Below are 17,910 nucleotides of genomic sequence, written 5' to 3'. Positions count from 1 at the left end.
GAAAGTCTTCTGAAGTTCAGAACAAATCCCAGATGAGAAAACTTTAATGAATGGCAAATGTTTTCCTAAATCCAAATTCAGAAGAAATTCCTTCTTAAATTCTTCTTAACTGCGTTTGAGAATGAGGCCCATTGTTTTTATACTCACAAATACACAGTAACAAATATATTGTATTTTTCCCACATAAACAATGTACATCCCAACCAACACAAAGTTGCACATACAATGGTCTACATACAAAACAACTGAAGAATTTACTGTATGCGGTTACATAATAATTTTTCTTTGTATTTGCCGTAATATTATGGCGTTATTTTCAAGGACCATGTTCATGATTTCCGTTTCCTGTTCAGGAAACAGAAGACGTTCACGACTACCTTGTGTTGGTAATCTTTCAGTTCTGCCAAACAAATAGTAAAATACTTTATTATATGGCAACAACGGTACGAGCTTTCTGATTGGCTAATGGGTAGTCATGCCAGACGCGAATTGCCCTCCTCAGCGGTCAATACGGCTCCGTATTGCCCTCTGACGTCATCTTCAAAATGAGCGACGAGTCAGCTGCTGAGTTTTACTATCCAGATGATGCTGAAAAGATTGTCATCGAAAGTGAGGATGAAGACTAGACTCTTTTAATCACTTGTGTCGTTATTTTGTGTTGAAATTAAAGCCATTTTAGCAGAACCATGTTGTCCGCTTTCTATCAAAAGTAATGAGTTGCTAGGCAACACATGAAACACAGCGTGAGAAGACTTGAGAGCTAGCTACAATTAGCCCAGAGGTACCATTTATTTTCGTTTTCAAAATGAAAAGAAGCTAAACATGCCATATAATAAACTACTTACTAACCTCGACCGTTCGGTCATGCCGGGAAATATCAAACTGAGGCTGTAACGTATCGACCGAGCGATAGCGAGGTTGATACGGCAAAGCCTCAGTCTCGGTTAGTAAGTAGTTAGTAAATACTGTGTATGAATACAAAGTAGGGATACGTTTCCCAAATACAGCTGCAAGCAGCAATGAGGTGTCCAAGCCGGTAAAGCAGGTAAAATGAATGAAAAACATTTTACACATCCTCAGAAGAGGGTTCTGAGTAAATGCAGCTTTGAATCCATCAAAGATTTGCTGAGATACGACCCAACTTCCTGTTTGCCGGCTTTGCCGCAGACTTTGATTGGCTATACCGATCAAATCGTTTAGAAAATCTAAAATAATTTTGATAGTTTGTGTGAGGATTAGGGATGAGATAAGATTTTAACAATTCCGATTCCTTATCAATTTCAACTTTTGATTTTCTTTTGATTCCTTATTGATTCTCTTATCGATTCATATTGGGCAAGGGGGGGGGGGGGGGAGAGCACAAACGGGTTTATTGTTGGAATGCTGCTTCAGTTTATGTTATTCTCTGCCCTCAGCGCATTAACAGGCATAGTTGCACCATCACCGTGGCAACCACACAAACACGCGCCAGTCTCTTACACAGGTGATTGGTATTAGCTGATTAGTGGAGACACAAGTCAAGCTATTCAGTCAACCATCTCATTATACAGTGCGTATACTAGCTGCTGTAGCTAGATGGCGCTAGCAATATACTTCAAATACAATCCAGTAGTGTGCTCTGTTAAATTGTTAGAGCTAAGCTAGCCTAATTCTACTGGCCAGGCATGCCTCTTTATGGATAGACCTGTAGCTACTAACTTATATATATATATGGTAACCGATTGGTCGCTCCATTCTACAATTTTAAAAGCTATTGTAAAACCACAACTGGGAGAACTGCTATAAAATAAACCAGTAGCTATAGTAGTAGCTCGAGCTACTACTGTTCTTAGTCCATGGGCCCAGACCTGAAATTTCACATATCGGTACCATCTGGGTGGGCAAAGTCTAGTTAGTATTTTTGTTGTTGTTATACATCCCAAGAATATGTTTTGATGTGATAACCCTTTCAGAGTGGCAGCTTATTAGTGGTTTTACCTCTTTAACAGTGAGACCCCTATCGGGCTAACCTGGAAAGATGAATCATGTATAACTGTACTTTATACTATTATCTCGTCTCCATTGAAATAAACCCACCAATAAATACTTGTAATGGCCTCTAATGTACTGGAACAGTTCACATTATACATTTTATAAGGACATATAGTCTACTTTTGCAATATTTGCAGTTTCAAATAATAATATTTAGTGGTTCTTTCTGCAAATAAAATATTAGGTTAAATTTGACTAAATAAATTAATTGTATATAAATCAACCCACAATAATTATGATGAACAACACATGATACAGTTGTGGCATGTAAAATAGTTTTGTTTTATTTTTCTTATTAGCAGTACTTCAAAACACACATTACATGTACTTTTGTTTAATTAGTTGTCTGAAAGTGCATATGTCTGGATGATGCTACACCATGCTCACTTAACATTAATTGGCATTTTTTATGACATTCTAATACCGATGGCTTGAATATTAGTGCTATTTAACAATAGCCTGGCTGCCAGCCCAACTTCTCCCTGCCCACAAAAAAAATTGGTCGGGAAGTTGGGTCTGGAGGCCCTCGTATTAAGAACAACTACATAAAACCAGGATCTGGGCGGACCAATGAAATTGCCAGGACGGGCTTTATACGATGATGGACAGATGATCAACAGTAACGTAATCAACAACGTCGCGAAAGAGCCCTTGGGTTGAATTCGTTTTCAACAAACCTACCAATATTACGTTGCTCTGATTGGTTGTAGGTCTATCCAATTGAGCGTAGAGGCATTTGTTTTATGAGTTTGGTTGAAACACGCCCGTAGTCACAGCCCAATGGAGAGTTTTCAGACTCATATTCTGACTAGAATTATGAGTAACCCTCGACAATGGGTTCTTCCTCACTGGGTTGATTAGAGCAGGTTTGGAGTTTGCACATATCTGTGCACTTCAGGCCATTGGTGAGACATGTGCACTCTGGCAGTTTGCATGACCTCATGCACTTGCAGGTGAGCAACTGCAACACTGCATCGGGTGCTGGTGAGCCACTCATCCACTCAATTGCCAGCTTCCCTTCATCATCTGTGGTCCACCCACTCTCCTTTGGATCCGGCACGGAGGGTTGGGTCTTCAAAGACCTCCTCCATATTGCAGCCTGATAGTTGGCACGCATTGCAAGCATGAAAAGGCAATCCTCACACGGTGGGAGTTGACTGGACTCTACTTCGCCACGTCTAGCACAGAAGAGTTGGTGACGAAGGGTGTTCACATTTGTTGTAGAATGCACATCAATACGGCATGTGATCTCTTGCAGCTTCTCAAAAAGCTCATCGGAAACATGCCAACAACGTCCAAGCTCACTGAAGGCCTCTTGGTAGGCCTTGTCAGACTTCAGTAGCCTCAAGGCACCCATCTTCCCACAGCCTGCAAAGGCACTGACGGTGTCACAACCAGTGAAGGCATGCATGCCAAGCAGGGCATCAGAGACCCCACTTCCTAGCGATTGGCCTAGCTTCGTGTCCAAGAACCTGGTCCTATTGGGTTCCACATTTCAGATAGATAGGACAGGGAATGTTCTTGTTGAATCCTGAGCATAGGAGCAACACATCTGTGTCTTCAGCAGTAATGACAAATGCTTTGTAGCCAGACTCTGCTGCATGGAGAGCATGTAACAGCATGTGAGTGTCAGTTTCTTCCTGGGAAGATTTGAGCTCTGTTACCTCTTCCAATTTGTCTTTGTTTAGTTTGAAGCAGATTTCATCACATGTGACATACAACGTCTTGTTCTGGAGTTTTTCCCAGTGTTTGAGTCCCTTCCATTCATCGACCAAGAATTTGATAAGACTGGCTTTGTTGGAGGAATTGCAGAGCAGTTTCCTCCATTGTTGGATGTTGTGACCGGGTGCTATGTTCTTGAACTGAATGACTCTCTGTACCTCTGTGGGCTCTTTCCAAGTATTTTATGGATGTCTCCTTGTACACATCAAATACAACATCAATGCGTTGGCTCTTGGCTCCTTCATGGAGGACCTTGAATAAGGCTGATTCTGCCAGCTGTGCAAGTCTTGTCATCCCCTTTCATCTGCTGCACCAAGCTCATCCCATCAATGATGGTTGCTGATGGTTCTGGGATAACATCTATAGGGGCAACGCTTTTCTCCAGCTCTCTCGCTAGAGCAGCTTAATTGGTCTTGCGCAGAGATCCATCGCCATTGGCGAGGGCCCATGGCAGAGGGCCCAGGGGATGAGCCAAGACATCACTAATGCGAAACTGTCGACTCTCAGCCACTAGGATCATGTGGCCAAACAAGTTCCTATCAGCCTTCAAAACTGCTTGCTTGGCTTGTCCAAGGTTGCGTGGCTTTTTTCGTATGTCTGAGAACATTTTCAGCTTCTTTTTTGTCATTTTGTCATGGAACTTTGTTGTTGCTGGATTTGCTTCTAGTCGTTCTTGTTTGAAAGCTTGATATGCTTCTTCTCCTATCCTGTGAGCGCCAAGGAGATCTGCTACTACATCTGGTGGTGCAACAGTTGCAGCTGACAAGCTGACAATATCTGAGTGGTCTTGACTAAGCGGATTCAATCAACAGATATCCATGAGCTCAACAAGGGACTGGACATCAGCCTCATCTCTTCTGATCCTAGGCAACTGTAGATCTGGGTGATTAAGATGTGAATCACTTTGACCCACCATGCCCCTCAGCTTTCTCAGGTAGGCACTCCGGTACTCTGATGTCATGTATTACTTGGTGACAGCTGCAGATTTGAGGCTGAAGCCCTTTGTTCCTCCAGGTGTTTGTGTGTCCTTATTGACAGTCTCCTCAATCGGCTGGTCCACAGGAATTCTCCCAAAGGGATTTCTGCTACCAATCTGGGCGCTAAACCACCTTGCAGAAAATGTGCATGTACTTCAGGTTGATCGATAGCTAGTCTTGTCATTGTTGCATAGTAATAGGGCAGGAAACGGGCATAGTTCAGCTTGTCATATGCAAAGCACCAAGGAATCATCTGTCGGATGGATGCAAGATGTAGCATCCAGTCCCCTTCTCTAGAAGCGCAAAGTAGTCCCAGTATGATCTCTGTCATGTCCAGGTAGGATATCCAGAACGCTGAAAGACCTTGCCCACCTCTGAGAGATTCCAGGTAGGCTTGAAACAGCTCCATTATGCGGTTGCACGATGCATTCTCCATGAGCTCTGAATGTAACGCCTGAGACACATCTTCGTGGAAGCTGCCAATGCTCTCAAGGGCTGCTTCCAGGTGGTGAACCTCTCGGGGATGCTTGGCTTCTAGCCATGGACGGAAGGCTTTCCAAGCAAGCCTCATCATTGCTTCATAGACAAGCTTGTGGAGTCTGACTGCACGGTTGTACTTCCGCACTTCCATCACACCTGTTACTGACCCTACAGCAATCACACCTGACTCCACACAGATCCCTCAGACTTGCATCCTGGAATCGTTTTCCCAGAATTGAGAACAAATTGCAGATTGTGTGAAATACCCCCATCCTGATTATGATGTTTTCTTCTCGTGCTTCCATACTATCTCTGCAGCCTTGGCGTAAAGTGCTTGGTCGAACACACAGACGATGCTGTTTAACTGCAGATTCCTTGATGCTGAGTATCCGGTTTGACACTTCATGCACCGTAGCCAACTCCGTAGCGGGAGCATTAATGGTTGGCAAGTAGCTGACAGTGTCCTTGACCACTGTGACATTGTTGCGGATCTGGATATTGAATCCAGTCCAGCTGCTGATGATTTGTACCTCGCCAGACAAGGTTCTTTGCCTTTGCATTCCAAACCTGATAAGTAGTATTGACGTTGACACTTGGAGTGGTTGGGGGGCCCACCCGCTGCCCAGCATTGTAGATGGGTAGCATCAGCGGTGCAGGGCTTATGCTCCTCTTTTTTGATTTGAACACTGCTGGCATGACTCGTGGTTGTATGGGCCCAATAACTTTAGCCTGAACGGCGATGCCATTAACACAAAGGGAAGTGCCTGTTCCACTGACTGTCTCCTTGAGTCGGTTGATGTTGTCCCACGCTAATGTTGTGAACTTACATGGATAAATGTTTACTGGAAGTGTGATGTCATCCTTGGCAAGCTCCATCTTCTGGAGACACAGTGCTGTATCAACCTCTAGGACCTGTGAGTATGAAATGCTATGTCCAAGCCGGTTTAGGGTGTGGATGAGTTCAGTGTTCCCAGTTAAAGATTTCACGGCAAACGGAAGAAGAATGTGCTTAGCTGGTTTAGCTGGTTACCAAAAGAGGTGGCAAGTCGTTTTACTTTCTCAGATGGCTTTGTGCATTTAACCCTTGTGCTGCCTTCGGGTCACATGACCAAAAGGTTCATAACGAACCATCGTTGTGTTTACCCAATTTTACCCAATACAAAGGCAAATAAAAATAATTTTCTTTTAACCTTCGCAATGTGGGGGGTCTGAGACAGCCCAACAGTTAAAAGAAAATGCTTCACTTTGTTTTTGTATGCGGTAAAATTGTTGCAAACAAAGGTGGGTCACAATGACTGATGGGTCAGAATGACCCGAGGAGAACACAAGGGTTAAAGTCCCCGGTCAGCTGTGTTTGCAGGAACTGAGTGACCAATTCAGGAATAATGTTTTCATCCTGCTCTACATTAGGTGGCCACCGTTGATTGATGTCTTGCTTCTTGATCTCATTCCTCAACTGCAACCCTACCTTCTTCACAGCATCCCCAGCTTGGATGGCCCTGGCATGTTGCAACTCCATTTTCAATGAGTATGTGGCTTTGGCTAGCTCACTCATAGTTAGGCAGTCTGGGTACAGAAGTAGCCTTCCCTTGTCGTCAGATAAGATGTGGATGGACCCTGCCAGCTCAGTCTCCAATTTGCGACGAAGATGTTTCTTGGTCGAGTCTTTGACCTGGCTGAAACCAAGAGAGTCCATTGACGACACTAGTCTTGACGTCAGGTCTGTCATGGGTATTATCTCTGGATTAGAAAAGAGTTCAATCCTGATATATGCAAGCAGTTCTTCATGGGCATGTTTCTCTGCTGCCTCATACTGTGTTTCTGCATTTTCTCCTTCTTCCATTCTACCAGAACTTGCAACAGACTCTCCACGTGTGTATCCACGGTAGCAGGACCTATGGTATTGCCCCTCACCAGCAACAACTTCTCTACTCGTGATAGCAAGTATCCTCTGGTCGAGTTTGCTGGTTGCAGCTTTTCTGATACGATCATCAGCGCGCAACTCTGAACATCGTATGAGCAGTTCCCTGGTGTTTTGACTTTTCTGGTATTTACTTTTTTTCTGACAGAATATACAATGTTCTTCAAGTACTCGGGGCATCTCTAGATGATCTTGTTGCAAGTTGTTCCGCAGACTCAACAGAGGCAGCTTTTTTGGTGATTGAGTCCAGGAGCTTCTTCATGGTGAATATGCTACGGCATTTCCGATGGTATTGAACTGGGGGGATCTCTCCCTCACCCAGGCCTTCGGCAAGGTCCAAAATTGGGGCATGTTGCCGGATTTGTCCTGCCTTCAATAAAGTCTGCCACGATTCTAGATTCTGGGGTGACACGAGGTTGGTGTCATCACTGGAGCAATGGATGATGCACGTCATCCCTGCCTGCTTCTTAGTCACACTGCTGGTTTCCATCATTCCTTCAGGACTGAACCAAAATTGTATTTTCTCTTCTGTTAAAAGCTGAAAGTAAATGCTTGACTGCGCATGATTATGGTCAACCGAATACAACAATGTACGTAGGTGTATATCAAGACTGATCTTGGTGCCATCTAAGAATCAGATTCTCAAGTGATATCAACAAAACATCTAATCTAAAAAAAAATCAAAAAAATCAAAATGTATTCTTTTCAATAGTTGCAACGTTTGCCTCATACAAATTATTTAGTTAATGACCAAAATTATATCACTGTTAAGTTGATATTAGCACGTTAGCGATTTGGGCGAATTTCGCAAAAGCACTGTTCAATGAAAACGGTAAAATAGCCCTAAAATATGAAAAGGTGCTCTTGTGCATGGGTTATCACATATTAATACACTTATATCAGTCCTACTAACAACATAGCATAGGTAAAGTTTTGCCCCCTCGGATGGTACCAATATGTGGTCTGGCCCATGGACTATCTGTACAAGTTAGCTCTAGCTTTGTCAACTGTAGCTCAGTATAACAGAACATTAGCCAGATTTGCCATAGTTTGCGAGCTACGACACAAACGTAACAAATACCCTGTGTTCCATCATTTTAATTAAATATGACTTGTTGCACATAGTAATGTTATTTACATTATCACGCTTACCTCAATGTTGAACAGCTCTCTTCAACGTCGCTGTCCGTTGCTCATGTGTTCTCCCACCCCTCGACCTCGGCTTGAGGCAACAGCCCCGATGGATGTAGGTGGTATTGCATTTCCGATTTTCTACCCGACTCGTCCGGTTGTTTTTATTCTATTAACTCCAGTCAACATATCTAAAACTATCTCCCCTAATAATTTTTGTTCGATTCTCAAACCTGGCTCATACTAGCTTTTTCATAGAAGAATTTTTCCTGATTTTTGCTAAGATTGAAACCAATCCGAAATGGGTAAACTAGAAGCCCATTTATTTGCTTACGTCAAGAAAAGTTGCTTGGAAACGTGCTCGCGGATACGAACAATGAACGAGCACAAAAGGGAGCATCAGCAAATCGCTGACTTACCTGAGCTGAATGAGAACAAGAACAAGATTTGATAATCTACAGCTGCCTGCCTTTATTGTAGCACGTTTTACAAATGGTTGCACATACATGACGGTTGTTTGTAGAGTTCATTTCAGTTATTTTAAAGCAGATTTAACCATTTTGTAATGAACGCTATTATACTCATGGAATGACAAATGTGATTATATCCTAATATAATTAGTTATAATATCGTGGCATGTTACGGCGTCATCATATATTGTTGACATGTTGTTCTGAGACAAAGACAAAGATGAATACATCATGTCTGATAACGTCAATATTGTTCCGTCAGTATTGAACATTACTACTATCTTTAGCCAGACAGGATATGGATGAGGATTGGCAACGGCAACTGTCAATTACTTGAAATGACCATTCAGAAGCAAGTTGTCACTTGTGAATAGCTAGTTTTCAGCAGAGCCATAGAAAAAGAGAGTTGCGACACTTCCATAGACTCCCATTGTTATTGAGGAATGCGGAAGTAAAGCGTGCCTCACGCGAACTATAGTTCCAAACATTGTATTTTCCACCTTTGAACCCCATTCATTTTCAGTGTCTCCGAAGCAAGTTACCTGGCAAATTGATTAAAATCATGCATTTTTTCATATTTCAACCACCACATATCAATTGTTATGAGTAGTATTTCATATAGACAACTTTAGATAAACATTTTCATAAGATTATAGCTTGTTAGATTCTAGATGCAGTTAGCACTAGACTGTGGGTCTAGTATCTAGAGCTAAGCAACACTTACTGAGGCTAGCTAGAGAGCACCTGTATCATAACCAGAAGTTTGTTGGTTTATAGTCTGTCAAATTAGTTCTAGTTATTGGTGTTCGTTGGCATACACAGTTTACAGAATCTGCTCTTATTAGCCTATAGCACAACTGATTAGAGCTAGCAACAATGAATTGCAGATTAAAGCCTTGGGTCCCCTATCGTCCAGCAACGCTTGGCAGGAATTTCAAGTTCACTCAATAGCTAGCTAGTTAGCTCAACTAGATGCATCTACTACTGTGGTCTAAGGTTTGTGAAAAGCAGACATTTAGATCACCTGCTCACTACAAACAAAAGGAGTGGAAGAACACCTGACATATTGTACAATAAAATGTTTTATTGAATTGCAGTTGGTTGCCTTGAATATTCTGTTCTATTGTTTTCTATTGAACAGTTGCTGGTGATCATGGTTAAATTCAACTTGCATCAAGTACTACAAACATAAATGTTCTTAATGTGGTAAATTGTAAGATGGCTGATGAATAAAAAAAAAAGTTGAACAAGTCCCATTTACTTCAACAGTCGAAGGTTAAACGTTAAGTGGAACAATATAGACTACTGCTAACATAGCCATTTCTAGCTCTGCTTCACAATATTGCGTTATGTATTATAAGTTAATGTTATACATACATGCTAATAAAGTAGCAGACATACATGATACAACACACCAGTAACCAATTGACATTGTGTTAATATACTGAAAATATCAGTGAAATGAAATGGTGCTGCTGTCTGTCCCGCCGAAAACCATTCAAACAGGTTGACAGCAGTGGGGCTTTTTTTAATTACAGTGAGCTACCGGAACCACTTGACAAAAAAGCTCTAGCTTTTTTCCTGCGTTTCACTGGCAGTGAATATTCACAATGTTGTAGTTCACTCCATTTTACACCAAAAAATGTCAAGGAGGACTGCCTTATGTAGATACGAGTCAGCTGAAGATAGCCATAATATCGGATTTCTTCAACCGAGCCTGTTTCATTTGTTATTTGCCTGAGAAAGCAACTTCCGTTGGCCAGCTCCATTGAAAACCATTTTAAAAAGTTGACAGCAGTGGGGTTTTTTGGAACTACAGCGAGCTACATCAACCACGTGATCACGTGTCGGCGAGATGAAAGCGTGTCGCAACTCTCTTTTTCTATGGCTCTGGTTTTCAGAGTCAATCAGCCAATCAAAAATCATGCACTTTCCATTGTATTTTATTATTTCACCATATAATTTGTAACGGCACTTAATTAGTTGATTCTGATCCGAGAAATAATATCTGATTGTATTCAATTGTTAAAACGTGATCTTAATCATGTAAAAAATGTTCTTTCAGTTTGAGGTTTACCTGGAATACTGTAACAGAAAGAGGTCACATATCACGTCTTCAGCACAACAGGAAGGTGAGTCAAAACAAACAAACATACAATGTGTCACAATATTTATGGCACCCTTTGGAAACAATGAGTAAAAAGTGTTAACTTGTTTTGTTTTTTGTATTAACTTTGTTGTTATTCAGATAAATATCTGATACACACACATACAGTGGAAAATAAATAAAGATCAGTAGAGGGCTGGGGTTAAAGCCCAAATGGACCCTAAAACAAGTATTTCTGTCAGAATCTATTTTTGAGAGAAGATGAAAAGGAGGCAACGTCCATTAACAGACTCCGGAGTCTGGCGGAGGGCAAGCTTTGCATTAGAAAAACGACTCCATGACATTGCAGACGACTCTCATTTAACAGAACAGGCGGTAGAAAACAGGGCAGACCCATGTGACAACACCAATGACAGCGATGGCAACCATGATTGTGACTCTAACGTTACTCCTAAAATGGAGGATGACAATTCAGATGACCATCACACAGACATAGAAGGGGGGGAGAAGAAATGGTTTCAGAGTCTGATGCTGACACTGATGAAGAGCATGTGAGCCTTTTGGACAGCTTAGCCAATTGGGCTGTACAGTTCAGTATTTCTTTGGTCGCGCTCACAGCCCTCCTTACCCTGTTGAGGGTGTACCTCCCAGAACTGCCAAAAGATGCTCGGACTGTCCTCAAAACAGAAATTAATTACAAATTACAAGAAAAATGTTGTGGGTTGTATCATTATACAGGTATCTTGGCAGCGCTTCGTAACACCTTATCTCAACATATACCCAATGTTATTGATGGCTTTAAATTCAAGCTGCAGATTAATATTGATGGGTTACCACTGTTTAAAAACACACATATTCAGTTTTGGCCCATTTTAGGACTTCTGTTAAGTGTTCCAATGAAGAAACCTGTTGTCATAGGCATTTTTTGTGGCAGTAAAAAACCTTATCCAGTTGAAATTTTTTTGCGAGACTTCACACGTGAGTTACAACAGCTACAGAGAGGTTTTGATTTCAGTGGGAAAAAAGTGTTCCTTGAACTGGTTTCTGTTGTGTGTGATACACCTGCTAGGGCATTTGTAAAAAACACAAAGGCTCACAATGGATATCACAGATGTGATAAATTTTCCCAGCCAGGTGTTTACATTAACAGACGAATGACTTACCCTTAAAATAATTACATGTTACGGACTGACTCATCATTTTCAGAGAGAGCTGATGAGGATCATCACCATGAAGGACCTCATGGATTTTCTAATTTAGATGTTGGTATGGTATCTCGGTTTCCCCTTGATTACATGCACCTTGCATGTTTAGGTGTAATGCAACGATAGCTAAACATTTGGCTGAGGGGCCCTCTGATGTTTCGTTTGTCCTCTAGTCTTGTTGACAGGATTTCAGAAAGTATAACTCAGATGCGTAGGTATATACCAGCAGAGTTTGCAAGGAAACCACGATCCCTTCGAGAATTAGATCGTTGGAAAGCTACAGAGTTCAGACAATTTATCTTGTATACAGGCTCTGTTGTTCTGGAACCATATTTAGACAGTAATTTATGTTAACTTTATGTTGTTATCTACAGGTATTTCCATCCATGTCAGTCCACAGCTCTGCTTTATGTATAGTACATATGCAAACACGCTGCTCACCACATTTGTTAGTCATTTTGGGGAGCTGTACGGCAGAGATGCCTTAGTGTATAATGTCCATTCCCTGGTCCACCTGTCTGCAGATGCAGATGTGCATGGTTGTTTGGACACTATCTCTGCTTTTCCATTTGAAAATTACCTTCATAAACTGAAGAGGTGTGTTAGAAAGCCTGAATTTCCTCTTGCTCAGGTAGTAAGAAGGTTATCAGAGGTTCAAAAGATCTGCACCATTGGTTGTCATGAGGGTCTAAGAAGGCAACATTATGTTGGACCTGTTCCTGATGGCCTTCAAGCTGAAGCACAGTACAGAGAGCTACATACTAAAGAATGGACAGTGAAAGTTTCCACAGGCGATAATGTTTTTGCTATAGGCAGAGATATCTGTGTTTTACATAACATCACTCAATCTGTGGAAGGAATTTATGTAGTATTCAAAGTTCTCAAAAATTGAAAAGTTCTTTAACTATCCCATGGGCTCAGATTTTCCTAGAACATTTATTGTGTCTCTACCAACAGGACCTTTTAAGGTAGCTAAAGTGTCAGACATCTCCTTTAAGTGTGTCCTCTTACCTTATAAAGACAGGTTTGTTGTCATGCTTTTTTTTTTTTACACATGCATAGTGACAGGGCATAGTTGGAGTGGTGGGTATAAGGAGGGAGGGTGGGGAGTTTGAGTAGTGGGAGACCAATGACTTATAATAAGACAAATGACTGCCAGACTAACAGAAAAACAGCACATTTACTCCAAATGAAAAAGGGCCCAGAAAGGGTTCTGGATACTTGTGAATTTTAATGATGTAAGTATCTTCAACGAAAATGGTTGGTAAGACATACAGAAACGAACTACAATAAGTGCACTCAGAACGTGTTGAAAGTCAGACTATAACAACAATACAAACGACTACAAAGACAGACAATTAATGAATGGAAAACATTTTGGGTTATTATTTCCAAAGAAATTATGCTAATTTTAATCCATAGTATTTTATTTTTCAGATGTATATAGTTGTGGAATTTACTGAAACAAAAACAGTAAACATTATATCAGACTCGTGGTTTGAAGATGGTGTGACTTGGTGGCCAAACTACAAGTGATGAACGCATCAATAGAACTGTCCAAAAACGGGGGGAACCAAGACCAGACTGGAAACAGTATGATGTTCGAGTCCTCTTAAGAGCTGGTACGGAACCATATAGAAAGTTAACTTAATAAGGCATTGAAATTATTAAATCATTAAATATTTGAAAGTTTACATTTTATTATTTACTAATAATTCAGATTTTCAAATCTTTTATCAGGTGACTACATGAAGGCAAAAGAAAAGCTGAGGGTCTCACTGATCAGTAACACGTCAGAGTTACAAACTGATGACGAGGAACAAGTGATTATGAGGAAAAGAAAAAGTAAGCCAAGGTAAGGGAAAATCTGAGGGCCTCACTGATCTGTAACACTTAAGAGTTAAAAACAGATGATGTTTTTAATTAGGATAAGTAATTAGCCAATGTTGTTCAATTCTAAACTAGTTTTTATGTTGCACATACCAGATTGTTAGCTGTTTTGCTTTGCTTGTTAGGATCATTTTTGGTGATACAGACTCTGACAGTGAGGCAGATGAGAGGAAGACGCACCTCCACTCCATTGCCTCCTATTCCTCCACCCACTCTCAATGTAGTTTGCCAGACCACTACTAGACCTCTGCCAGGCCCGAGGCATACTACAGATCCTGCACCACTTGTCCCTAGCCCTCCACCTTACATGCTTCCAAGTCCTCCACACCACTTCTCTGCTGGACATCGTCCAGATTTGAGGAGGCAATCTGACTGTGGTTGTGACACAGGTAGGCCTACTTCAATAAACAATTTTATATCACAGGTCTTATCAAATGTCTTTGTTCTTAATGTGCTCAATTTACCTACCTGATCAGCTCCAATGTCACTGGTTGACACCCCTACGCGTCTGCCCTCAAGTCCTGTGTGCCGGATCTCTGCCACCCCTGAAAATGGTCAAGACCACCTTTTCGCCCCTAGCTTTAGACTGGGGAAGACCGGCACTGGACCTGTTCCTTGCTCTGGTACAATCATTTTAAAACAGACTGCGACCATATAGATGGTTAAATAAGTCAATATGAAAACATATTTGTACTTACATTATGTGCACTTTGAAACTATATTCAGGGGTGTCAAACCCTGGTCCTCGAGGGCCGCTGTCCTGCATGTTTTAGATGTTTCCCTGCTCCAACACACCTGATTCAATTAAATGGGTTGTTATAACGACCATTCATTCGAATCAGGTGAGCTGGATCAGGATATCCTGGAATGTTCTATCAAAGCTTTTCTTTGACACAGTGGCCAAAATAATGAATTGGAAAGGAGTAAATGGCAAAAAATGCTTCAAAGAAATGCTCACGAGAACTCTGTTAATCAGTAAGTATTGTAAAATACAGTGAAGTAGCTGTCAAAACAATGGAGAATTAGCTGGAATAAGTGGAACATTCAGAATATCTGTTAGTGACAGTTTATTAAGTGATGGACAAACTCCCTCAACAGAAGCTGTAAGGAAGAATCATCAGAGTGCACCGGACAGTGAGATTGACTCCTGCGCCATAAAATGGTTCAACCTGGCATCTGACCGGGGAGGCGGCCACAAAGACAGGGCAGGGCGATGGCCAAGGAGACCTCTTAAAGTTTGTGTCTTCTGTCTAACTCATTGTTCATTCCTGTTTTATGTGTGCATTTAGTATTGTTAAAGTGAATCATTAAACTAGGACATGGTTTTCTTCCTCTTATGCATTTGATTTGATTTAATGAAAAATGTTTGTTATTATTTGTATTTTTATAAATGTGTGTTTTTTGTTATGTAAATTGTTTTGAGAATGTACATATTTAAACTAATGGCTAGAAAATAAATAAAAGTTTTAGATTTTAAAATCTTTTTTTTTTCTTGCTGAGAACTATATTGAGCATTAACTAACATATATGGGGAATATAACCTAAATAATCATTGCCGTTTTGGAAGTGGCCCAGTGTCGGTCCGGATGTGAATCACATCCGTAAAACGGATCCGCGCCAGTATTGGCCTATTGTGCCGTTGGACACCGGCCCAAGTCCGTTTTACGGATCTGGCCCAGACTTTATGGAGGCTCTGGCCCGGATCTGGGCCAGATGATTTTTGCTATCTGGGTATTTAAGCTCTAGCTTGTTGATGCAGTTCCCAAACAGCAAAATGTGTTTGGGCCAGATTTGGACCAGGTCTTCATTAGCATTTGGCCCAGATCCGCTAAAAGGACCTGAACCGGGGTCATTCCAACGGCCCAATACCGGAACAGGTTGGAATTACGGATCAGAAAGATCTGGCCCAGAACGGTTATTAATGCCATGACGTGTGGTGCGGATCTGGCCCAGATCCGCGACTCATATCAGGGGCTCATCTGGCCCTGGTCTCTGATTCATACTTAGGCTATCAGACAATTAAGGGCAAATACCCACACAATTTGTAATTTTCAAACGTTTTATTTTTTATCTTAAACAGGCACAAGAGAACATTACAGCATAAAAAACATCTGTTACGGGAATATGTACCAGTTCATTTCAATTTTATTTCATAGCGTGTTGATGTTGAAGACTTTGTGTATAATACAGTGAGACTTTAGATATGGTACTGACGTACAAACTAGTAAATATATTTGGAGTTGAGAAGTCGGTGCTAGCAGTAGGTAGCAGCGATCACCGCAGTATAGTAATTAGTACTAGCCGCTAATTACACATGTAAACGGAGTAATCGTATTATTGGCATAAACTGACAATGGCTATCGGGTTTCTCATGGTCAAATGAACAGTGGCGTAGTAGAACAAAACAGTAGCATTAGCATAGTAGTTAGCAAAAGAGATATTAGCAGCATTTGCAGAATTACTATAGTGTGGCATAAGATATAGCAGTATCGGTAGTAGTAGTTAGGGTTGCCAACTTCCTCAACCACAAATGCGGGACACTTTCTCCCCCCCCCCCCCCCCCCCCCACTAATGTATGCTAATTATGTGCCTGATGTGATGTTAGTTAGGGACTTCCATGGTTAATGCGAGCGCATGATTTCAATGCGATGGCTGATTTCAGCAAAAAGTAGTTTTTGGAGCTTGAAACAAACAAACATAGCCGTTTGTCCAATTGGTAAAACGTTGTCTAGTGAAGGTAATTACGTTTACGTTTCTTAGCCTGGTTTTCCATCTATATATTGTCTCAAATTAGCTTTCGATCTGTCAGTGTCACTGTTGTGTGTTTGCGGCACTAAGAGCTGCATACGGTCATTTGAAATTTTCCACCGGAGCTTTAGCTAGCAGGCTAAAGTTGCGTTCTCTCCTCCTGTGTTCAATGACTCAATTCATCAAGCTGTAGCTAATGTTAGCTAAGTCTATGTCAACAGAGCTCCTGGGTATCTTAACTTAGATATACCAGAAAATATAGAAATGATTGAAACCATCATTCATCAGGTAAATCGCCGAGGCCAGGAGTGCTTTCAGCCAGCTTCTGATGGTCGTCTGCACTAGTGATGCAAGGCCCTTCGCGTTAATATTTCTATGCACTCGCGCTCCCTTCTGACACGCGCACCTGTTCGCAGTTCACTGAATATGAATACCGGCCGGCGAGGCTGTGATTGGAAAACGGGACTGGAGATGTCCCGGACGGGACAAATCAAAATCACCCATAAATCGGGATGTCCCGGACAAATCGGGACGGTTGGCAACCCTAGTAGTAGTTGTGTTGAGGTGGTTTTAGTCTTTTAATGAGACGAGTTGACTGAATAGCTTGTCTTGTGTCTCCACTAATCAGCTAATACCAATCACCTGTGTAAGAGACTGGCGCGTGTTTGTGTGGTTGCCACGGTGATTGTGCAGCTATGGCTGCTAATGCGCTGAGGGCAGAGAATACGAGAAATTTAGCAAGAATCCACACCTCAAACAAGTTAACCTAGACGCAAAACTACACGTCCAAAAAATAAAGATATTTTCCGAGACCCAAGACTCTGCCGAAACCAGAGATGTCCTTTATATGTCTGTGTGGTCAATACGACCGTGTGTGCAGAAATACGACTCTACCGGCAGTTTCTAAATCTGGTTGTTTTTGCCTTTTCTGACGAATTTGTCACCAGATTTGCATTGGACTCTATGGGGCGAGAGTTGGACTTTGTTTCGTTTTTGTGGGGCTCTGAACAAATGTGTAAGTCTTTTGCATTCCACAGACAACTGTCTATGACCAGCACAAAATTAGCTATCTATTGATCCAAAAACGAAGCATGAAGAGCGAAAATTGTGGCAATGCTGGCAAACTAGAAATATGTTTTCAACGACTTCCGAAGCTCCCCTCCACTAAGCGATTCAGTCTGCACTCTAGGCTTTCTCGTACACACCCATGTAAATCTCAGAAACGGTT

At 41.5% G+C, this 17,910-nt stretch overlaps 1 long non-coding RNA gene across 1 annotated transcript in view; it reads left to right on the top strand.

Annotated features, from left to right (window-relative positions):
* LOC146300631 (uncharacterized) overlaps positions 1 to 14,197 on the top strand; it is a 34,381-nt gene extending 20,184 nt beyond the window's left edge. Inside the window, exons 2-5 of the long non-coding RNA XR_014729426.1 lie at positions 10,798 to 10,864; positions 13,482 to 13,666; positions 13,785 to 13,899; positions 14,060 to 14,197. This is a non-coding gene — a long non-coding RNA (uncharacterized LOC146300631). The remainder of the gene's footprint in view (positions 1 to 10,797; positions 10,865 to 13,481; positions 13,667 to 13,784; positions 13,900 to 14,059) is intronic.
* Positions 14,198 to 17,910: the final 3,713 nt, after the last annotated feature.

Source organism: Hypomesus nipponensis, chromosome 2 (assembly GCF_054491055.1).
Source record: "Hypomesus nipponensis isolate SF chromosome 2, ASM5449105v1, whole genome shotgun sequence".
Taxonomy (NCBI): domain Eukaryota; kingdom Metazoa; phylum Chordata; class Actinopteri; order Osmeriformes; family Osmeridae; genus Hypomesus; species Hypomesus nipponensis.
Note: the sequence above shows the minus strand (reverse complement) of the source record. Positions and strands in the feature narration are given on the sequence as shown.